Here is a 25,793-nt window from a genome sequence, read left to right on the forward strand (position 1 = left end):
GCGTCGAGCGATGCCAATAGATGCTAATGATTTCAGAATTTGAGTTTTGTAAAATAAAAGTCAAACCTGTCAAGCGGTAAACTTAAAAGAAACGATCTTCAGCAGCGGGTTATTTCCATAAAATGGAAAGCCCAGGAGCCTTCATAGAGCTTCATGGTTCATAGCGAATGCAACCCTAGGAGCTTTCCTAAATACCTTCCATCAGGGAGTTTATTGGAATAGGGAAACTACCGTAGTTTTCGATAATCGTAAGTCCACAGTACTTAATATAATCAGCACATGGCTGGTAATTCAAAGCTTCCAATCGGGCTACCACAGACCAACTGGTCTGGGTTTCGGGCCAACGGTACGTGGACTGAACAACAGAGTTGGCAGTGGAATATTCACAAGTAAGCTCAATATAAATCAGAGCCTACGCTTACCAGACCGCTGCATTGAAATTTATATTATGGTTATCTGGGAAGCTGCTCTCTATCTTATTTACGTGCCACTGACTAACTCTGTTTCCGACAGCCAGGCTGCCAAAAAAATACCTGCAGTGATACATGTCACTAGTAGCGTCAAAGTGCAGGGAAGCTCTAAAGCTCTAAGCTAATAAGTGAAATCTAAGCATAATATGGGTCCCAGGCCACAGTTACATCTCCGAAAACTGTGCTGCTGATGAGCTAGCAAGAGAGACACCAGCTTGCAAAAATCATCTCTGCTAGCTGGGTGAATCGTTCTCTGAATACTTGCAAGAACTGTCTGCGATCTCCCTTTACGGAACAAGTTATCGCGATATGGGCCATGGAACCCACATGTAGGGTTTCCAGGCAAATCTGGCCCAAGCTGGATGAAAAGAGATCGCAATCGGTCATACTTCTGAATCGCCTCTCAATTAGCCCATAAATTAGTATTCTAATCGGTCCCTGTCTTATGGGCGCCCATGAGGCTCATATGGGCCTGCAAAAAATTTCTTGTGCCGCAGCTGAAGGAAGGAGAAGAGATAGAAAATGTAGAGCAGGTACCGATGTGTCTATAGACACTTATTTGGGTGCATTGCGGAGATGGAATTCGCAAATATAAACGAAATTCTGCGCTGTATTAGGCATAAGCGCTGGTTTAGCTTCGTGGGTATATGAACCACGTTCCGAAAAAGGAAAACAAGGGCTCCTTCGTGGTATGGGCAGCGAAGGCGGTTACTTTAAGCTAACTCCTCTGGGTTCTGGGCCAACGGAGCGTGTAGGGAAGGAAAAGGTAAGATAGACTTCGAAAGGTGAACCGGTTACCGGAGCATTCCTACCAACTTTAACTTCATCCCATATAAAACAGGCTCGATCGTCTCCTCATCCAACCCGAAATTCCTATATTTGCTATCTCTGACCAAGCGTTATTTAAAGACATGTGACGCCAGAAGGCATTGGCCTATCAGAATACCCGTCATGAGTCTACAGCCTTCTTTTTTATGATAGGATTAACTCCTCTCTAGATGAGTGTTGAAAGAAATTAATGTCGGGCAGTGGACGGCTGAGTTTGTTGAAGGATTGGCCTAAGTTGAACGGGAAGGACAGGTTGTATGTCAGAAGCGCGATGTAAGCTGCAGGTTTACATGAACTGATCACTTCAGAGCGGATACGACTAATTGTATGCTGCCCAGTGCTATTGCAATTAGAGAATTTAGCATCTAATCCAATGGGCAAGCGGCTTTCAGAGCCTTAAGTTGAACTGTGGTGCAATAAATTATGGTATTGTAATGTCTGACCTTTTAAGGTTAAGATAATCTGGGAACTGGGTCATAGTAATATTCGTGGAAATTGTAACGCGGATCGCCTAGCGTGTATGGGTACAACTGAACCGAATGTAGATGGCTACAGGTAAGACGGTCTACTTCTGGGCACTTGTGGTCTGCTCATTTCTAGATGGACCTGGACTTAGCCTAACAAACGCTGGGTAAACACAACTTCTTACAGAATAGCGAGTTCTTTTTGGACGGAAGTGGGTAGCAGGAAATGTACTAAAAGTATTGGGTTCACTGCTCTCCCATCACCAGGGGTCATCTATCTATGGTCCAATTATTACGTCTCAACATACAAGAAGCCCCCTTTTGCTACAGCTGCACGGTGGAGTGACTAGGTGGAGTCATCAAGAGTCTTCACGCTGGACTGTCCAGCTTTTGACAAAATTAAGCAAAAGTATTTTTGTGTTGGCTCACTAGGATCTCTAAAGCGCTTATCCTAGCTATGCATAGATTCTGTAACTAATTATAGCTATAGTCGTTATCTTATGTGGTATCAGAGTGGATCTTCATGTGGTCGAAGTGAGCTTCCCCTGTCTGGGTGGCTACCTTTCAACCTAAATTAACCCAATTTAATCTCTAAAGCAACATGAAGAAAAGCGAGACCTATAGTCGTGCGTGCGAGGATCAAAACATTGTCAAATATTCGGAAGAAATTTGAAGTTATCATTGCCCAGTAGTCAAGGAGGAAATGCGCCTGAGAAGGATGTCAAATTTTAAATCATTCCTAGTTGACTGTCTTAAGCTGTTGTGGGTTTTTCATGACACCATTAAATTATCAAGCTGACCGCATTATGGAATATTTATTTTAGTCTCTGAAATCGACGGGATCCCGAAAATGACATAACAACTTACCATACGCATAGGTACATATGGCCAACAGTGGAGTTTCAATTGCATTCAATTGCATTGTTAAATAAGCTGCGCTGTTTGAATTATTTTGTTTTTTTGCTGCAGCTATGTTGTTATTGTTTCAGAGGGGCTGAGTGTTACGATTGTTGCCATTGCTATTACTGATGATTGCAATCAAACATTGCAATGAATAGCAAAAGCCACTGTTTTGTCTATGCGGCGGCGTCGACGGCAGTGGGGGTGATGGGTAGTTGTACACACATACATACTTTCAAATTTGGACAGTATAAAAGCAAACATATGTACATACAAATTTTGAATAGCAATACGATTTTTTCGCCATTCCGCATCCACCCAAGTCTGTGGTTGTGTTTGTCAATATTTACGCAGTTGCATGACGGAGATTCATCTTTGCTCTTGATGCAAGCCATATCATCGATAGGAGGGCACGTGGGTGGGCGATCGGCATCATCATTCAATGTGCAACATCCGTTCTATTTGTTTGGAAACGTTTTGAAATTCTACAAAATTGATACTCTAATTAAATGGAGAAACGATTTGAAAGAGATTGCAGTGGCGTTGATGTACATGCGATTTAAAAGAAGTCATAGACAAGAGTTGGCTAATACTCATTGATGGTTGTGAAAATACGGGTTTTGAAAGCGAAACTGGTAATTAAAGGGCTTTTAAAGCAAACGAACGGCGTGAGCTCCAACAGTTTTTAAAATAATTGATGCTCGTCGAGGGGTTGAACTTAAACCAAAACAGGGGTAACTTTACCAGAAACAGATAATTTCGGGCCTTTGAGAAGAGCTCCTTATAGGTAACAATGGATCCCCGATACCGACAAGTTATTGCTATAACATTCGCTTATTAACGACCGGTAATTATCGGCTTTTTATCGCCCTATTATCGCTGAGTCATTGACTTCTTATTGATGTCCTATCAGCTTTTTTCGACGGGCTACAAATGTGTCATCGATGTTATATTGAAGTCTTATCGATATCTGTTTCAAAACAAGCGTTTGAGTTGTCGATAACATAACTATAAAACGCCGAAAACAAATTCGATATACTTCGATAAAAACTCAACAGCTTTTCGATATCAAATCGATAGTTTTTGTATAACAATTCGATAACTTTTAAATTAAAAGTCGATAACTTTTCAAAAACAAATCGATTACAAATATATAACTTTTCGACAGTAAATTTACAACAATCCGATAACAAATCGACAACACGCCGATCATGAATTTATAACACGGCGTTAAGATACCCCAGTGGGTTAGGGGGTCAGAATATACCCGCGGTAGGTATGCCTGTCGTAAGAGGCGACTAAAATACCAGATTCAAGGGGATTCAGGTTGCCAGCGCAATATATAGCTTCTCCAAACCCAATTGTCAACCTCACCTATCCGCGGCGAATCCTGTTTCACTGACAGACGAGTCTCTGGCGACCCCAAGCTCCTCATGGAACTTGGGGGTGGGGAGGGAGGGGATGGCCTGAAGGTTTAATGTGGCCACATAAATCGTTCCCGAGATGGTCGGGATAGCACCTTAATGGTGCTGTGGTACCGGAGCGTACCGGATATGTACCCGGCAAAGGACCATCACATCGATAAATCTCCCTAGAGCCTTCGGGGAGCAACGTTATCGCTACAACAACAACAACAACAACGGCGTTAAGAAATCAATAACTTGTTGATATGATGTCGATATATTTTCGATAAATCATCGTTAAATTTCGATAATAAATCAATAACTTTTCGATAACGTACCGATCCATATTTTTTTGATAACAAATTTTTAACTTTTTGGTATCACATCGATATTTTTTCGGTTGTAAATCTATAAACTTTCAACAACAAATCGGTAACTCTTTGAGGGATTGCGTTAAAAAGAGGAAGACGCAATAGTTACGCCTCTGAGGACATTGAGGCAGAGCTTTTCTGCGCTGCGCGTTGCTACTCTTTATTTTATCCTGCAGATTGGCAGGATGGGATCTACATGCTTTATGCCGGCTCAGAATGGCAGCTGTAAGGCATATGGGTTTTCACTTAGAAGCTTTTCATGACAGAAATATATTAGAAGTGTTTGTCAGAGAACTGCGGTGGGACGATCCCGATTAGAAAATTTATTTCTGGTTGAAAATCTTCTTTCTAAAGATTTTAGTGTTGTTTTTCTTGGGCCTTGTTCCCAGAACCTTTTGTATGGAAGGAGTAGCATGTTACATCATAGTGGTCGTTAACATTTGGTATTGATAGAAAATTTATTACAAGTCGATAACTCGTCTATACATCGTCGATAATATATCCATGCCAAAGAGATAACTCATCTTTATGAAAGGAATAACACGCCCATAACCGATGTATAACAAATCGATAGTTCATCGATAATACTTCCATAACAAATTTCTAAAACCGTCCAGTTTGCTGGACGAAGTGTTTTTTTTTGGGGATCTTCCTGTAGGTAAGCATCTGCCTCATATATAACAGGTTTTGAGAGTGCCTTACTGGATTCAGTAAAGAGAGGAGAAGAATTAGTAAATATTCAGTTACTTTCCGCCGAAAAACTGTTTCTATCACGTCCTTAACCCATTAATAACAAGCTGATAAATCGTCGATAACGCTTCCATAATAAATTGCTAACACCGTCCGGGCTATTGGACGAAGTGTTTTATATATAAGAGATTTTAAGAGTCCCTCTCATTTTTTTGGAATGAGTGAAGAGAAGAGAAAGACGAGTAAGTATTCAGTTAGAAATATTTAATTACTTCACAGGTTTTGAGACTCGCTCTCTTTTTTCTGGAATGAGTAAAATGAGAAAAATTAGTAAATATTCAGTTACTTCACGCCGAAAAACGAAAGCTTCTTGAGAACTACTGAGCAACATTGAAGACATGTCAATTCACGATCACGCTTCCACGAAATGACCTGGAGAAGCAAAATTGCAAAATCACGAACAGCATCACTAACGACTGCAAATTGAGCATTGCACTAACGGCCTTCAAGGTCGACACCTTTTAATGGAATATTCCAATAAAAGTGTTAAACGTTTTGTGTGGGCGTAACTTTGTTTATAAAAGGTATCTACGTGCATATTTACATTCCTAATATCCTTTCGTATTTCAATATAAACAAAAAGGTAAAACAATGCAATTTAAAAAAAGTAAAGTAGGCGGTTCGAAATCTAGCCCGCTCAGCGTTAAATAGTTGTTGAGTTGAATGTTAGATATTTGAGATCAGGTAAAACTTAACACCTGCACTCATAACGTGCAAGAGGTATAAAAGCAACACAAGCTTGACGAAAGGATATCATTTGTTCTGACGACAGCAAACGTGAATTTTGTAATAACATTTAGCGGAATTTCCCGTTTATGCAAAAAAAAACAAAAATAAATAAAAAATACGCGCAAACCATGGCTGAAGATTTACAAAATACCTCGCTAACATATAAACTTTTTCTTTATAAAGAAGAAATACAACATCCAAGTCCCAAACGAAGACACTTGGTGCGTCGTATTAAGACCAAAGTAGATTTGACAACGCAATTGATTGATCAAAATCTCCAATATCTCAATAATTATGGCGCTGAGGATTTGAGAGCGATAAATCGTCAAGTGGATTTCAAAGATGAACTTGCGGTGCGAATGGAGCTTGTAAAGGATAATTGCATTAAAAAGGCAGAAAATATACCAAGCACTTGGTTATAATAGGAAATTGCAAAGTAAGGGCAGGATGAAAGTGAATGTGCGAAGGGTATATGCAACTCAAGGAGCACTGCTTGAAAATTGCGGGTACAATTTCAACATTTATAACACAGGCAAACAGCACGACGCGGCATTCCGCGCTCATGAACAGATTCTGCCCAGCTCTGGTTAATGCGTACCGAAAGATGCTTTTGGAAGTACAGGCAAGTGTATGCCACGCCTACCGTGAAAGGTTTTACTTAAGTTTACTACCACCTGACTTGGTATCTTAAACTGTTAGTTAACGACAATAAGGGCGACTGAGCTCTTGTGCTTAACTCGAACAAGCTATTGTATGCGGTTGCAGGAAATGACGAATGGTCTACCATGAGTTATCATTTAGTTCATATTAGCATAAATAATTTTTTGTAAATAACATAAAAAAATCAACAACAAAAGATAATTAAGCACATGAAATTTCAAAAATTATAATGAATAGAGATATTCATGTAAATAAAAAATTTTATTTAATAAATACCAAATTAAAGTCTTTTAAAATCATTGGAGAACTTACATTAAAATTGGTACCTTTCAATATCCCATCATATGGTGTTACGTATAAAATGAAAAATTATAGCAAGAATTGATTCCAAAAAAGTCGTTTCGGATCTCTCTTTTTTGATTCAACAGCTTCACAGAGCAAGCATTGCAGAGACATGAAAAAATTCTTGACCGGATTTACATCAGATGAGATTAAGGCCAAGCCTCTCTTCCCATTTGCATAGTTCTTCATTTATTTTTCATACAAATCGGCGGGACCGGACCTACATGTTTTATGCCGACTCCGAACGGCTTCTGCAAGGCAGATGAATTTTCATTAAGAAACTTTTCATGGCAGAAATACACTTGGAGTGTTTGGCCAATGAACGCCGAAGGGCGACTACGCTTAGAAAACATTTTCAAATTGAAAACACTTTTTTCTAAATTTTCGATGTTGCTTTGGCCGGGCTTGGACCCAAGACCTTCGGTGTGATTGGCGGAGCAATGCTACCAGGAGACCGCCGCATGCACATATTTCTTTTAAAAAATTTGCTTTGTGTACGAAGATTTCTGCATCACTTAACTAGATATACATACATATATCTATAGCAGGGATAACCATTTAGTTGAATAATTATTGGCGCCACTTCACACGTATTATTATTCTCTTTCGTCTTTAGTTGTCGCTGAACAAGCAGAGTAGCAACATCGGGTGAAGCTATTGTTTATTTGCGCATTTGCGAAAAGATATTTGGCACACAGAATGTTTTCATGGTTTAATGTTAGCAATTTATTTTGTTTAAATTTTCCCTTAGACTCAAGCAATAAAGTAGTATTTATATGGCATATTTACGAATTACTTTTTGCGTGTTAACAAACATGCGTGCATACGTCCTACCTCATTGATTATTCATCAACAACTAAAGCCGTGGTTACTCACGAACGTACGTAGAAAAAACGTGTCAGCTAACACGACCTATCTTATGAGTGTACAATGTAAACGAAAACTCACCGACGTGCAACGCCCGTACGTACGTAGCCCGGAACGTAGAAATCAAAACAATTTTGATTTTTTCCGTAAGAACGTGTCAGCTGATCGCTCTCTCGCTAGACAGAGTTGCCCAGTAAACTTTTGTGCGCTAATTTTTGACCGTTTGCAATCTTATACAAAAACACCTAATTAAAGTTTGATAAATTCTGAAAATAATTCGAAATAATTATGTAAAAGTGCAGACTAGAAATATGTAATCTGTTTATATTTAATTAATATTAATTCCAGCCTTTCACAACATCAAAAATTAAATTGGAAAAAGTTGATGTTTCCATAAACATGCATGCAAAATGATCAATGGCAACAGTGCTTATCTGTAAACAATACACACACAAATATGTTATGTACATGTACACAGACGCACACAATGATTCATACGGGCTTGAGAGTTCGGTCAAACGTGCTTCGTACGACAAACGGCCGTACGTACGGCACACGTCGGTGGGTAATTGCCGCATAAACCACCACCGATAAGATGATTTTAGTTTTACTCACACAGCCACAGTTTCAATTTTGGTTATCCCTGATCTACAGTATCTACACAGAGATGCTCGCTGGAGCTTCGTGGAGAATCGGCAAACTATACGGCCTTCACTTATGTAGTAGTAGTATTAGTTTATTTCAGGGATGCACCTTAACGTTAAGCTAATCGTTTATCAAAAAATTTCCACCGTTTCCGTTGAAATACTTCGAAATATTATCGATAAAGAAATTATCAAGATAAAATGTATCTCGTTTTTAACCGAAACGAAAAGCTTTCGTTAACGTTAAAAACGTTAACAAAAACGTGATACTTTATGTTTGAATTGTGCTGGCAATGCTATAGCCATGGTGAAGCCGTAAGATGGTAACAACGAGCGCACATACACACACAAACTCCATGTAATTTGTTTGTGTAATTCGTTGGTGGTAATGTCAAAAATACTCTGAGAAATGTTCGTACTGTCAAAATTCATGAGAAAAGTTGCAATCAGCTTGGCTAATGCTTTCACCTTTAATGACTCCGCCATCAACCAGCTTTGCCAGCATAGTTTGAAATTAATAATCAACATAACCGATTTGATTTCGTTTTTATATGGCAGAAAACGAAACGAAATCATTTCGTTAATTTGACGTTCTTAACGTTAATAAACGAAACGAAATTACTTACGTTAATTATCGTAACGAAATGATATCGGTTCGTTGGTTAAGCATGCCTGGTTTATTTATTTTCTTTTAAAATGGAATTACAAAAGTAAAAGCAAAATTAACCTGAACTAGATATAAAATAAATAAAAATTTTTTAGACAATAACAATAAATGTTGTATGTTAATATCACTTATAGCTAAACAAACATTTAGGAAAATTCGTTCATAATAAGACTTCTATATTTAAGACAGTTAATTATATAAACGTAAAGCGAATGACAGTTACAACATTTAAGGATATTTATTACCATCTGCAGATCTAAAATTTTCTCACCAAAACAATTATACCGAATATCTTATATATGTATAAGACATATGCCAATGAAATGGCATGTTTCTTCAACAGCATTTAGATTGCAAATAGAGCAGTTTACGGAAGCAACGTTTTTGAAAGTTCTAGCATTAAGATTTAGCAAGCCACCCCTTGCCCGGAAGATCAGACTTATGGCATACGCAAAATGCGTATCATTAAAATAGGTGTAGTCCGTAGGAATCAAGCCGCAGTAGAGGTCATGTGACCTAGACTGGCGTGCACTTTCGGTGTAGTTATCAAACTATTTTTGAATCAATTTTTCTAGTACTATTGGAATACTAAGCTGGAGCGATGCGTGGGAGAAGACCGACTGGGGAAACATGTTAACAATTTCGTAAATGTTTTTTCCACTTTTTGACCCAGTAGGAACCTTGCCTTACTGCTTCCCCTGCTACAACAGCGTGAAATATAAAGCATGTGTGTACGCAAAGTATGTATGAATAGGGAGCATAAACCTGATTCTAGGATTAACATATAATTTGGTGTGTTAGATGGCAGAAAGATTAACTTTTTTACAAAGAAACCGAGAAGTTTCTCTACGCATTCAAACTTATCAACACCCCATATTTGGCCACCGTAAAACATGATGGACCTACATGCGGCGTCAAAAGTTTTCATCTTTTTTGAGATACAAATGCGAGGGTTGTTTATGTATTTTAACCATGTAGCATTTATAGCTGTCTTAACCTCTGCCAGTTTCGCCTCAAGGTGCTTTATGTACGATAATTTGTAGTTCAATAGAACTCCCAAGCACTTGTACTCATTAACAATTTCAATGATCTCGCTCCCATAATTCCATTGAAAAGTAGGAGACCTGTTACATTCCCTTCACCTATGTATGTACATGTCGTGTGAGCGACTGTCAAACAGTTAAAATTTCACTCGTAAATTCTGTGCTCTAATTCTTTCCCCATTCTCCTTGCACACCCATACTACTACAAAAATTGTTACGTTTGAGTTCGGAGCTCTGCTGACTTTGTGCATGACTGAAGTGTATATACATGAATATATCATCAAACAGTATGTTGCTGAAATAATCTAAACTAAATTTTGTTTGGAGACCAACCAGTTTCGGCGTTGTGCCATCTTCCGTGTAATTTTTTATTCTCTGGAAGGCCTTCAGAGCATATTTCTGCCATTTAAAGCTTCTTATTAGTCTGCCTTTAAAAACTAACAAGATATTCACCACACATGACAGAGCGAAGCCTACAAAATTTGTAAAGTTCGTTAAAAAGTGACCTTAAAGAGCGCAACTGTTTCGAGGAGCTTTACAAGTAAAAGGAATAGGAGACGCTTTTTCCATTACCTTATTGTAAAGGAACGTAAACTGAATGGAATACGAATTTCCAGAAAGTATACTCTGTTGCCACAAGCTGGATGAAACGCATTTTTTGTACGAAAGTTTCAGGAGCCCATAAACGATAGTTTTCCTCCGGATATATTAATTCAACTTCATAGGATGACGGAATAGAGTCTGCAACAATTTTTGACATTCTCTTAAGGTAAATATTCAACTACGCTGTAAAGAATTTAGCTTTTTTGTCTTCGTACATCATGATGGGCACTAATGTTCCTTGAGTACAGAGTAATCCATAAATTGCGTTTCAATACTTTACCCGAGTATTTCTGGGATCAAGTTGAGTTTTTAGCGGGGACATAATAGTTACAAGTTTTATCATTGATGTTAGAGAAAAATTACGAAGATTACAAACGGCGATGGTTACTAAGACATGTTTCTGAATTTCACTTCATCATCAGCTAACTTTTCGGGAGCTGAGAATTGAACTCGAAATCTCCTACATTCATACTTTATACTAGTGTAAAAGCCTTTATCCACTCAGCCATATAAACTTCCCGCTGCTCGCTTTGCAATTTCTCTCCAAGTATTGCCTTTTTGTTTAGTTTTAATGAAACTTGAAAAATTTATAGCTTTTAGTCTACAATGCTGGTAGAAACGCTATTGTCCGCACATAACAAAGTACCTCAGCAATTTTTTTTTTCTGAAGCTTATTGATTAGTCGGGAAGCCGAGTTTGTAATAACCTCTTCATTCCAGTTAGTCAGACCTACCACCGAGTGCAACAAGATCGCTTATCCAGGAAAATCTTCGAACTTTCATTTATTTTACATAATTTAAGATGATATGCCGGTTTATAAGCAGCTCGTTTTCGCTATCTACTTTTACATTGAGCAAGATGGTGAATGCCCTCAAAGATTTTCAGTATGAAGACAATTGGTTCATTTCCAGTTTGCCTTTGCAATACATTAGGCTTTTTGAGACAAGGCTTACACTATGTAAAGACTCATTATGAAAAGAATCATAAAAATCTAGTCTTGGTAGCAACGTTGAAGTTGGTTTCCATAGTTTCGAAAAAGGAAAGGACTTTACCTGGTAACTGGATTAAGTATGCAATTGAAAAGTGAAGTTACAAAAAGCAGATACCTGATCGGAGAAATCGGCTAACCTACTTGGCTCTGTCCCGATCAAAAAGCTGGAACGGAAACTATGGTTCAATGATTAATCAATGACGTCCAAATGTAGATGTATACATATATTGAGCATCAAGAACTAAAAAAAATCGCATGGGCCATGATTTGGAGGCTGATCGGAACAATGCACGAAAATGAAACAACAAAATTCTGCAATTGACGGAAGGTCTCACGACCGATGTGCAGAGTGTATTCTCGTTGTTAAGCGGCAAGGATGATTATAAGGCCGATTCCCCAATTCCATAAGAGGTATCTTCGGACTATGAAATAATAAATATTGTAATATTTCGGTTGCCAAAGAACACTGGCCCAGAAATCTGTGCACTACTTGCCAATATATTCAAGCAAGGAGATAGCAGTTGGTTAGAAGCGTGAATTAATTTTGCAAAATATGGTCGCACGATCGCATGCCCCCCGTGCTTTTTCCAATCCTTAGAAAATGTGATTCGACAAACAAATGGTCAGCATGCTCTGCTCATGCAATAGATTATCTTTATTTAGCAACACTATTATGAAGAAAGGCCACCGTGGTGTGATGGTAGCGTGCTCCGCCTACCACACCGTATGCCCTGGGTTCACACCCCGGGCAAAGCAACATCAAAATTTTAGAAATAAGGTTTTTCAATTTGAAGACAATTTTTCTAAGCCGGGTCGCCCCTCGGCAGTGTTTGGCAAGCGCTCCGGGTGTATATCTGTCATGAAAAGCTCTCAGTGAAAACTCGTCTGCCTTGCAGATGCCGTTCGGAGTCGGCATAAAACATATAGGTCCCGTCCGGCCGATTTGTAGGGAAAATCAAGAGGAGCACGACGCAAATTAGAAGAGAAGCTCGGCCTTAGATCTCTTCGGAGGTTATCGCGCATTACATTTATTTTATTTTTTTATCTATTATGAAGAAAGAAAAAAAATATTCAAATTATTTTTCTATTGTTCAAAAATTTGTATATTGAAATGCAAATCAAAATACATATACAAAATTATATGTATGTATCTACACTGAAACTTTTTTAATTAAAAAAAAATTATTTTAAATATTTAATGTGATGGTTCCCTTAATGAATTAAAAATTTTCTCAGTGCTACAATATTTTTGAAAAATTGTTTCTAGTCAATTTGTTAGTGTAAATTTGAATATCATACCGAAGTGCTTTGGCTTCGTATGGAAGTGCTTTTTCTTTGCACTTTCATATGAAATACAAGTACTTTCATATTGTGACGAATATTAGTGACACTAAGTGATACTCACATCACTAGTCTGATGCTAAGTAAATGAAGCCACAACAACAATAAAGCAAGCAGTCACTTGTATCTACATCAGGGCCATTCATTTCATAGCACAATTGTGCCCTCTCAATTCACACGCATATGATTCGCTCTGTCGTCGTTAATTGAGTTAGTCGTCGCTTGGCACTTGGCGTAGCAACATCAGTGGTGGGTATCGGCAGATAGGTATCAAAATATGTATGAAAAATTATGCGCGATACACATGCTCGTTGCTTGCTAGTAAGCGACTAAATGAAAAATCAATTCACCCGCACGATCATCGCTACGATTGCGCTCTCACTAATACAGATGCACTTTCAGTTTTGAATGGCCCTGATCTACATAAACGAATCAATCGTTATGTCTACACATATGTACGTACACGCAGCGAAGAGAGACGCACAAACACATGCATATATCTGAGGTACTCCCACAAGTATGCAATCATTTGTGCAAGTATCACTCAAATATACACGGACATGGGCTTTGCGAGAAGCTATAAAATCGTGCATCTGTAGTTATAGCTGAGAATATTATAGCTTGTAAACGAGAAGTAAATTCTAGAAATAGAAACGCCTAGAAGTATGCGAACGAGAAATCACAGAGTATAAAAGGAGGTAAAGCTGAGAATCAGTAATGAGTTTGATTAAAGCACGCTATCTGTCGAGAAGTATTAGTATTGTGAACTACTTGAATAAAGGCCATTTTGCATTTTTGAACAGTGGAGTTATTTATTCAACATTTTAGTCGTTAGTAGAAGATTGCAAATAAGAGGAATTCCAGTAAATTCGTTACAATATGAAATACAAGTACTTTCATATGAATCGAATTTATATGTGAGGACATATGGGAGTGCCAGGAAAATTTTTTTATATTCAGAGTGTGAATCTGTGCATATTCTTCGAGGCAAAACAAAAATAAAAGTGTTATAAGTGTATAGGGGTTGAGCAGCTCTCATAACAATTATCAAGCAAAGTAAAAAATAAACTTTTACTTATAATTATTATTTAAAAAAAATACTGGTGTTGTTTTTATTTTTATTTTCAGCCTTTCAAAAGTTATATCAAGAAGAATTTCCGAGCTCTAGGCCTCACATATATATTAGTAATAAAAATGCAATTAATTATACCATATATGTTGTATTTATTTATTTTGTCGACATTTCGATTTCAATTAGAAATCATCTTCAGTGACTTGTGAATGCACCTTGTCGACAATATAATGTGTGGCCTAGAGCTCGGAAATTCTTCTTGATAAAAAAATACTGGTATTTTCGTTTTGAAAATTATTTCAAGTCAACGTTTTTCGATTCGGGCAACAAAGTTTGAAATAATAATTAACAAGGGTTTCTGGTTTTGAGTTTTATACAACTGTTTAAGGAGAATGCTACTGGCCTGAGTTATCTAACCTAAAGACTCTTACTATGACCCAGTCCGAGTAGCCAGAGACAGGGAAAACGAACTGATGTTATTTGTTTATTAATAGTGACCAAATACAGAATATGTTCCAGAGTCGATGTTGATATTTAAAACTTTTATCTATTGTCAGGGTGTACTACTGATCTGTTAACAGTCAATAAGTAACGATGATTGTTTCTTGTTCCGTGTCTACTGCGCGTGATACACACACTAGATGCGTTCATACATATGTACATACATCAAAACATGTAGACGATAAACTCAAGGGTAAAGTCAATAGTAGCTTTAAAAAAATGTGTTTGATTGTTTCTATGTACATAATTAGTAAGTATGGACTATACTGCTTTCTATTTATTTCTGTGTGTCGCCTCTTATTGTAATGCCCTGCTGAGCTTACAAATAAACGTAGCTATCTTAGATGAAAAGTGTTCACTTAAGATGTTAAGTTGTGACGTATGAATCGTATTTCCAATCTACCTGTACTACGGGTATACTCATTCGTATGTTCAAATACAATTTTATTCAAAAAGAAACAAAACCATGTAAACAGGGGGCGAATATGTTATACCATTTACGAATATCGCTAAGCTATATTCAGATGGAATTTGAGAAGCAACAAAGTGGCTAAGAGAGCGCAATCCTCATATTTCATCCATAAGTTTAAAGGAAAAACCCAATATCTCCGAAAGCTATTGTATGGGGTTTGTACTACAGCTATATCTATATATCTTATAAAATAAAGCCGCTAAATATAGTTGTACGCCCATCACTTCACATAAAATGCTCAAATTTTAAAACGGTTTTTTTGCATTTGAAAGCTTAGCTACGTTAGATGGACATTTTCAATATAATTTGAGGGTGTATATTATAGGGGAGTGGAAAATTGCCAAAATCTAATGAAAAATTGTAAAATTTTTGTTTACACAGCTATGAATTCAAAACTGTTGGTTCGGTTGGAATATTTCTTCTTTGCTTTAAAAGCTTGAATTATGTACCTTCGTTCTTCATAAATAAATGAATGATTCCTCTCTAATATGAGCAAAATTGTAATTTAAAATAAAGACAAAACACAATGTGTATCTTTTCCTCCTACGCATTTCGATGAAATTTTTTCATCTTCATCAGGGAGACTTTATATTTATCATAAAATATAACATAAAACAAAACAAACATTAACACATTAATTAGAATTACACAATTCACATCACTCTGCAAAATTGTTTTAATCAAAGAAAATTTTTCCCCCAAAAAGCGCAATGTCTGTGTTTGTTCGCTGTGAGCTGTGCGAACAAACTTTCTTTGAGTGGGACAGCGTCACAATCATACCCACATACATGTTGAATTAGATCGAATGGTGAAAAAATCCAGCAAGTGCTAACGTTATTTGACTTCGGGAGTACACTTATAGGTATGTATGTAAATTTTTAGGTGTGTTTCCTAGTTAATGCAACATAAGTAGTTAAGAACACGTACATCTCTTGAAAAATACACTTTCGTTAAAAATTTTAAACATTTCGTTAATATCTTCAAAAGCTCCATTTTTTGATAAGTTTGTATGTACGTGCTAACTTTTTTGCGCTAGGGAGATTTAATCTATCTATCTCTATATACATTTAAAACAAAGGATTCATGTTTGTGTGCTGTTTATGGACCCAGAAACTACAGCGCCGGTTCTTAGTTGCTTTAATGCAGCAGAAATGATACAATTCAATATATGTACATCTGTTATATTGGGGATAAATTTAGTTAAGATGAGTCAAATAATGAGATACTACTACTCTTCATTCAGAAATGGATGCAATAATGACAAATTTGTTTTCATCTAATGGTACTTACAAACAAACAATTTCATGTACACGAAAGGTATAAAAATACTTTTTAATAAAGCACAGCATGTAATTTTTCGCGGCACGGGCTACTGCAGTAGCAGCTGCTGACACTTGTCATCACTCACTGATAGTGGGGATGCATCTGAGTCTTTCATTGAGGTGGTTGCATGCAGTTTCTATTAATATGGACAACAAAATAAAAAACAAACAAAATGTTGAAATTTCAATGAAAAAGATTAAACAACAATTGTGTTAATATTATTTGTTATAATAACAACAACAACATTTAATGCTTTCCCCGAGAAATTTGCACCTGCTCCTAAGCGATGAACGGATATCAATGATCAAGGAATGAAACCAATTACGTTGGGCGCACAGTGGTTCCAAGGCGAAAAAAAGTGTAGATGTGAGCATTGTAAAACCTATTTATTCCATATTTTTTTCTGATTGGGTAATTATATGGGTGTTTTGGAAAAGTTACTCGAATTTCACTATTGCTTATATGGTATGCACGAAAAAACCGGAGAAGTTGTATACATTTCTGACAGTAGATATTTCCAAAAATTTTAATTATAGTTTGTTTATTAGGTTCCGAAATCAAATTTTAACAGTATTTATGACTCTTTAATTGGATATAAACATAAAATTCAAGAAATGCAAAATATTTTGCTTTTTCTAGTCATGCTCCTAATTGTACACGAACTAAGACTAAACATTTGGCAGGATTGGGTTTGAAAGGCCTTCAAAGATTTTTCAAAAAGTTAAAAATTTGTCAACCAAACTATTGAGAAGTTTTTTTTTTGGTACGCGTATTAATTGTTCATTAGCTCAATAAATTGTTTTTGTTGTGAAACAAGTAATGTTTGTAGTAAATATAAAGAATTTGCATCTGGCTGGTAGTCTTTACAAAAATTAGTCTTGATTCGTCATGACCGACTTCTGAGCTACCGACATACTCAATTTCGGTCAAATCAGGTTATCTTTTGGGAACCTCGGCCGCCATTTTAAAGCCGTCGTTTTAAGTTTTTTAAAACAGAGCCCGTGTCGTGTTTTACGAACCGTGATCGTTCAAAAATTGTTTAGATTGCAAAGTATTACAATTAAATTGCACAAATAATAAGTAGCGTTGTGGAGAACTTAACAGATCTGGAACAATATTTTATAAAAGCATGTAATTTCTGACATATGCTGATCATATAGATAATATCGGCTTGAACACCTGCGTCATGCTTTCTGCTTACTTCAAACTAGAAAAAGAAACGGAAAAGATGGGTCTGATGGTGAATGAGGACAAAACGAAGTTCTCGCTGTTATCAGGCAAAGAGTCAGCGCATTTGCACCTTGGCAACCACGCTACTGTTGTTAGCCGTAATTTCGTAATAGTAGAATACTTCGTTTAATTGGGAACCAGCACTAATACAAACAGCAACATCAGCTCTGAAATCCAGCAAGAAATCACTCTTGCCAATAACTGCTACCCTGGACTAGGTAGGCAATTGAAAATTAAAGCCCCCACTCGGCAAACGAAAATTATGCTCTACAAATCACTTATCGATCCCATCCTGCTATATAGTACAGACGAATGGATTATCATCATAATCAAGAACATCAGCTGAAGTGTTGGCTAGGCCATGTTATGCGAATGAAAGATGCCGCTCCGGCTAAGAAAGCATTTTTATCGGAACCCGAGTATGGAATCAAGGGAAAAGCGCGGCCCCACTCCGCTGGAAGGACCAGGTGGAAAACGGGTTAGACTCCATTGGTGTGACCAATTGGCGCCAGTAGGCAGAGCGAAGAAGCAACTAGCGCATAAATTTTGACGACCATAACTGTTTAAAAGATTAAGCGCCAATTAAGTAAGTAAGTTAAATATCTTAAAAACCAAAAACAAAATGTCCGAAAAGTTGAAAACTTCACCAACTCAAATATTTATTAGTTGTGGATATGAGGAAAAAACAAAAACCAATTGATTGGCGATTGTATATTTATGGCTAAGATATCATTTACCAACTACATTGATTTCCATACGTTTGATTGGATCAGCTGTTTTTTATGGATATAGATATGACAATTTTGCCAGGGCCTTTATCTAGAGCGGACGTATCCAGAAGACTATCGGAAATAAAGTCAGCCTTCACATGCATTTCGTGTGAGCGCACCGATTGAGATTCAACAGAACTGCCAGTGAACCAGTTTTCGCTTGTACTTAAAGCACCCTCATACGCGAATTCTATGCACAAATACGTACATAGACTTCTGATCTTGAGTAGTTGATTGGTGAACTTTTTCACGCACGGTTGTTACATAGGCGAGGCGAACTCTGTTAGTATTTCCAGGCCCATTAAACGGTCTAGCTTCCCGATAAGTGGAAAGTATTCAGCTCGTCGATCGCCGCCATTAAGAAAATATTCTGAATAGTCTCTTCAATACAAGCTGCATGTGGGTTAATTGTTGTAATCGGTGTCGGCGATAGAAACCACTACATTTACGCTCTTTTCCAAATCAATCAAAGGTATCAACTTCGGAATTGAAAAGTGAATTGTTTTTTGACAGTAAAGGTAACCATTTCGGTTTCACTCCATGCTTATACTTACATTTCCAGCTAAAGGAAAAATCGCCTAATGAAGTTGAGAAAATGTTGTTAAACCGTTTATTGTGTGACAAAGATAAATACTTACGAAGATACATATGTAAATACATACCTACAGGTATTTAAAAGTTGTATGACATATACCACAAGCGAAATAAAAAAAAAAATACCATAGCAAAATACAATTAAGGAAGTCTAAGTTCGGGTGTAACATACTCAGCTGAGAGCTTTGGAGACAAAATAAGGGAAAATCACCATTTAGCAAAATTAACCTAGGGTAACCCTGGAATGTGTTTGTATGACATGGGTTTCAAATGGAAGGTATTAAAGAGTATTTTAAAGGATACTGGACCATAGTGCTATAGGTGGACGCCTTTTCGAGATATCGCCATAAAGGTGGACCAGGGGTGACACAGAACATCATCTGTTGGGTACCGCTAATTTATTTATATATTTAATACCAGGAACAGTATTCCTGCCAAGATTCAAAGGGCGTTTGATTTCGCCCTGCAGAACTTTTGTCATTTTCTTCTACTTGATATGGTAGATGTCACACCCATTTTACAAGGTTTTTTCTAAAGTTATATTTTGCGTCAATAAACTAATCCAATTACCATGTTTCATCTCTTTTTTCATATTTGGTATAGAATTATGGCATTTTTTTCATTTTTCGTAATTTTCAATATCGAAAAAGTGGGCGTGGTCATAGTCGGATTTCGGCCATTTTTTATACCGAGATAAAGTGAGTTCAGATAAGTATGAAAACTAAGTTTAGTAAAGATATGTCGATCTTTTCTCAAGTTATCATGTTAACGGCCGAGCGGAAGGACAGACGGACGACTGTGTATAAAAATTGGGCGTGGCTTCAACCGATTTCGCCCATTTTCACAGAAAACAATTACCGTCATAAAATATATGCCCCTACCAAATTTCAAAAGGATTGGTAAATTTTTGTTCGACTTATGGCTTAAAAGTATCCTAGACAAAATAAATGAAAAAGGGCGGAGCCACGCCCATTTTGAAATTTTCTTTTATTTTTGTATTTTGTTGCACCATACCATTACTGAAGTTGAATGTTGACATAATTTACAAGTATACTGGAACGGTATTAGATTTTTTGTTAAAATTTGACTTAAAATTTTTTTTTTTAAAGTGGGGGTGGTCGTTCTCCGATTTTGCTAATTTTTATTCAGCACACAAATAGTAATATGAGTAACGTTTCTGCCAAATTCCATCATGATATCTTCAACGACTGCCAAATTACAGCTTGCAAAACTTTGCAATTACCCTCTTTTAAAAGTGGACGGTGCCACGCCTACTGTCCAAAATTTTACTACTTTTCTCTTCTGTGTCATAACCTCAGCCCACCTACCAAGTTTCATCGTTTTAGCCGTCTTTGGTAATGAATTATCGCACTTTTTCGGTTTTTCGAAATTTTCGATAACGAAAAAATGGGCTTGGTTATGGTCCGATTTCGTTCATTTTAAATAGCAATCTGTGACAAGAACTTACATACCAAATTTCATCAAGATATCTCAAAATTTACTCAATTTATCGTGTTTACGGACAGACGGACGGAGATGGCTAAATGAATTTCTTTTTTCGCCCATATCATTTTGATATATCTATATTGTCTATATCTATGTCGATTAGTTTATGCCGTTACGGATTACCGTTATGCGAACAAAGTTAGTATACTCTGTGAGCTCTGCTCAGCTGAGTATAATAATATTTCAATATGTGACAGAGTAAAAGGAAACTACTCCCAAAAAACCAAACTACTCACAACTCTGAAGCCGAAACTTAAGGATGAACCAGAGTTTCCAGGGTTAAAACAAAACAGTCAATCCTTTTTTGATGTGTTCGGCAATAGGGCTGGGACATAGTAGCATTCAAATGTGATGTGAACGCTTAAAAACTATGCTACAGATGGCTTTGTAGCGTCTATCTTTGAAATATTAGAAGGATATATATTTTCGACAATTACAATATGGACTGATACATCTTTGTCTATTATAAACAACTGGCCGGACCCGTGTCCATCTTGCGCAGCAAATATAAACGTTGTATATTGGAACGATTTTCCGTCATCTCTTGTCAAATTTGGTTTCGAGACAAACCGGTTTCCGCGTTGTGCCATCATCAGTGTCGATATCAACAGAAATCAGCTGTTCTATCAATCAATCATCTATCAATAAAAACTTACATGCGCTTGAGCTGCCATCTGGCGAATGTTAGCAACTGCCGGTAATGTAGTGTTAGTTCTAATCAAATATTCACAATAGTGCCATAGTACAAATAGATTTCTTCGTGTGTTCACAATTGCTTATTTTTAATAAATTATGTTAAGAGAACATAGCTAAACCAAAGCACTACGACCAATAATGCCCGACCAAAAAAACTCGCTAATAACACGACTCTTCATTTCTACAACCAAAAATTTATTTATAGATTTGGATTCCAAATAAGAGCGAAAAATGGACCTGCACATAAAGACAGCAATTACAAATAATATATCAGATTATAAAACCCGCATGTTGCCATCGATATCTGAGAATTCTAGCACCAAAAACGTCAGACGTTTGTATGGGAAAACACATATAAATGGCTAATTACATAGTAAGAATAAGTTGCGAAGTTCTTTCGAACTAGTTGACTCGACTGCTGGGTGAATGCGTAGAATGTTGTCATACGCGACCACCAGAAAAAGTTCCACATTGTGTGGCTGTATCTTAAACGCTTGTTTCTTCCATTGTAACATCTAATTTATATTGCTTTGTTGGTGTTGTTATTGGTAATGCAGCACATTATGAGGAGCTCATTTTCAAATTGCATATGGTTAGTTGACATTAATTTCCAAGTGAAAAAAAAATGTTATAAATTGCTATTGAGACTCTTTGGCTTGTACCAAAGTAGGTAAAGGAGGCGTCAAAGCAATAAAAAACTAGGAAGTATGACTGAAGTGGCTAGAGAAATTGCAATAAAAATTGTTGATTTATGGACCGTTTGTCCATATCATTAAATAAAATGTCTGTAAATGTTTTTAACATAAACTTTTATAGTATGCAGCATCAGCAACTTACACCGTTTTTTGTTAAACTCAGGCGGATGACTGTTTGACAGATTTCAGCCCACCTACTACACAGATGTATGTAGGTGTGGATGTAATACATACATATATTGAGAAAATGTGTGAGCAAGTTAATCAGTGTGGTGCTTGAGGTTTCAGCATCCGAGTGATAACTTAGTGCTCAAAAGGATGCAGTGGTAGAGGTAGAGGTACGAGTAAGGAAGAGGGGGTGAGTGAGGAAGAGAGGGAAGGAAACGGAAAGGGGTGGAGATTGGGAAGGACGGAGATAGAAAGAGAGGACGAAGGAGATACAGAGTGTGAGGAAGAGGGGAGATGAGAACGGAGAGGATAGGGTGATTCGAAATATATTTCAATTAAGTTGAAAACAAAAGATTCGTAAAGCACAGATTTCATTTTGTTTTTAATTATGATTTGATTATTAGACTACTTTTTGGACTAAAAATACAAATATTTGAAAATAACTAAATTAAAATTCTTCTTTATTTTCAGGTATGTTCGAAATCAAAGAATGTCCGGATTCTTGATAATAACCAAGGTAATTAGCTTTAAATAATTAGACATGCTTCAGTTCATTTTCAAATATTACAGCTCCCATTAATCGACTATTCGTATTATCGAATAATCGACTAGTCGATTAGCAAAAGTTGTTCAGTAAAATAGTCAATTAATCAGACAAATTGACCGGTTCTTTGCATTCGATTAATAACAGTTCTGAGATTAGTTATGACATTGTATTAGTTTCGTAAGCCACCTGCGGCTCACATGTTTTGCACATTGGTTCTTTGGCATTCTCGAAACTGAAAACGAAATTCCAAATCCATCTTGTAGTGATAAGGAGACTCCCCGAAAGTTTAGTGGAGTTTTGTCGGTGTTGATTGGCCTTTGAGGAAAACGGATCTGGTATGCTCCTAAAAATAGCTCAACTGAGACGGTAATCCGACTATCTCGGAAATGGATTAATACGGCCACATTGAACCTTTCAGGTCATCCAACTATCTCCTCCCATAAGGATCCCTAGGCGAGAGTCCAAAATTCTAATTAAAATGTATCTCCAGGGGTAGGTGTGGTTGACATTTAGGTTAGAGAAGCTATAAATTTGAACCCGTGACAAGTTTCATTCTTCTCGAACTTTGCATTTCTTCTGTTTCAATATTTTTTCCTTTCCCCTCTCTTTTCCTCACACTTTCCCTTAATTTTCATTTACCGTCTCTTTATCTTTATCACAGCTGCGTCAAAGTTTGTTTTCTAAGTAGTCTCGATGGAAAAGCAATGCCAATATTGTGAATTAAGGAGCTGATTTTTGTTGCTTAAAAGAGATCTCCAAGCTGGCTTATGTTGCGGATAAGTGATGGGACGAGTAAATAGATTTGTTGACGATCTATAAATTTAAGGATCTGTTGAGAAATAGCAGGGAGAAGAGAGTCTCATGAAAATTTTGTTTACAGACATAGAATGCACTAGCGAAGCGGCGAGACTAAGAAAAGTTCTATCTAAGGGAGATGAGAGTTCAAGGGCTGATAAAAAGGACAACGGAGAATGGTCACGTGGTAGTAAAGGATCTCTTAAAGGGCTAATTAAAACACACTTCCTATAAAGAGATGATGCGGAAGAGTTGTGTAACAACATCAGTACTCCTAATACGGAGCGAGTAGTAACAAAATTGGTGACAAATACCAAAATTTAATGGGCGATAAAAAACTTTTACCAAGTTTTAATCACCGATTCTAAATGTGACATTCCCCGATTTGTTGCAGATGGCAGGTGACTTAATTGTTGAAAGGCTAAGAAAAATCTTTGAGGGTTGCATACATCTGAACCACGTTCCGCATGCTTGGAGAATGGCACAAAGAAACCAGTTATCTGCAACCGAGACATTACCGCACCCTAAATACTACAAGCAAATTATATTGATTTATTTAATACTCAGTCGCATCAATATACACGTAAATTGAAAGTCATGAGTCCATAATGGCAATCTTCTCACTGATCGCTTCAACAAGAAGTTTCCTGGTGAAAGATTAGACTTCACTCAGTCTGAATTGTATGCCTATACTGGATTCCCGGTCGTAAATGGACAGAAGGCTTCGAAAAGGACGACGAATCGCCAGAGGAGAGCGCAGCACTTGATGAATCTCTGGCAGACGTGTGCCTATCCGCTTGGCAGCGAGCAAAAGAGACAAGAGTTGCATATAAATTATCAGGCAATAAAGACGTGCACAGAAATGTGGACCTACAAAATTTCTAGGATCATGTGCAAGTCCTACGATATTAGATTCTCAAAGTTGCTCATACTTATATCTAAGGAGATAAAACTTAAGGCTCATGAAGGGCGTACCAGCTGGACACAGCTTTTTGGCAGTAACAGCAGATGTAGGAAGTGCGGCCTGTAAGAAGAAACAGCTAAGCACGGTCTGTGTTCGTGTCCTGCGCTTACGAGGTCAAGGCTCCAGTTATTGGAACGGCATAGTTGTCATAACACGAGGACGCAATTAGGGTTCGTCCTAGAAAATGTCTAGTATTTGCCAGGAGGATGGAAATATTTTATAACATAAGTTCGAGTATCTTATAAGTTTTTTTCGTTTGTTAGTCAAAAAATGTCTAGTAACAGTCTGGACACATTTCAGATGAGGTTTGTATTGATCAACCAGTTCGCGATAACTGGCACCAACTGTGTTCCCTAAGGGAGATCAAGTGCTTTTCCAAATGTTTTTTCCATCTTACATCTTGTAGTTACTTCTTTATCTGGAGTAACTACATCCAATCACATCACATGTCCTATACAGTACAGCGAATACTTTTATTCTTTACACTCTTTATACTCAGTTGAGCAGAGCTCACAGAGTATATTAAGTTTGATTGGATAACGGTTGGTTGTACATATATAAAGGAATCGAGATAGATATAGACTTCCATATATCAAAATAATCAGGATCGAAAAAAAATTTGATTGAGCCATATCCGTCCGTCCGTCCGTCCGTTAACACGATAACTTGAGTAAATTTTGAGTTATCTTGATGAAATTTGGTATGTAGGTTCCTGAGTACTCATCTCAGATCGCTATTTAATATGAACTATATCGGACTATAACCACGACCACTTTTTCGATATCGAAAATTTCGAAAAACCGAAAAAGTGCGATAATTCATTACAAAAGACAGATAAAGCGACAAAGCTTGGTAGATGAGTTGAACTTATGACGCAGAATAGAAAATTAGTAAAATTTTGAACAATGGGCGTGGCACCGCCCACTTTTAAAAGAAGGTAATTTAAAAATTTTGCAAGCTGTAATTTGGCAGTCGTTGAAGATATCATGATGAAATTTGGCAGGGACGTTATCCCTATTACTATATGTACGCTCAATAAAAATTAGCAAAATCGGAGAAGGACCGCGCCCACTTTTAAAAAAAATTTTTTTTAAAGTAAAATTTTAACAAAAAATTTAATATCTTTACAGTATATAAGTATATTATGTCAACATTCAACTCCAGTAATGATATGGTGCAACAAAATACAAAAACAAAAGAAAATTTCAAAATGGGCGTGGCTCCGCCCTTTTTCATTTAATTTGTCTAGGATACTTTTAACGCCATAAGTCGAACAAAAATTAACCAATCCTTTTGAAATTTGGTAAGGCCATAGATTTTATGACGTTAACTGCTTTCTGTGAAAATGGACGAAATCGGTTGATGCCACGCCCAGTTTTTATACACA

The 25,793-nt window shown here is 37.0% G+C and overlaps 1 protein-coding gene across 4 annotated transcripts in view; it reads left to right on the forward strand.

The window, feature by feature from the left end:
• The window catches only part of RhoGEF64C (Rho guanine nucleotide exchange factor at 64C), a 648,841-nt gene that overhangs the window by 114,562 nt on the left and 508,486 nt on the right, over positions 1–25,793 (forward strand). The window contains exon 2 of one of the 4 annotated variants that reach the window (XM_067787395.1): positions 22,572–22,617. The exons of the other annotated variants lie outside the window; for them this stretch is intronic. The gene's annotated coding sequence lies outside the window, so the exon portion shown is untranslated. The remainder of the gene's footprint in view (positions 1–22,571; positions 22,618–25,793) is intronic. 4 annotated transcript variants of the gene reach the window in all.

Source organism: Eurosta solidaginis, chromosome 5 (assembly GCF_040869045.1).
Source record: "Eurosta solidaginis isolate ZX-2024a chromosome 5, ASM4086904v1, whole genome shotgun sequence".
Classification (NCBI taxonomy): domain Eukaryota; kingdom Metazoa; phylum Arthropoda; class Insecta; order Diptera; family Tephritidae; genus Eurosta; species Eurosta solidaginis.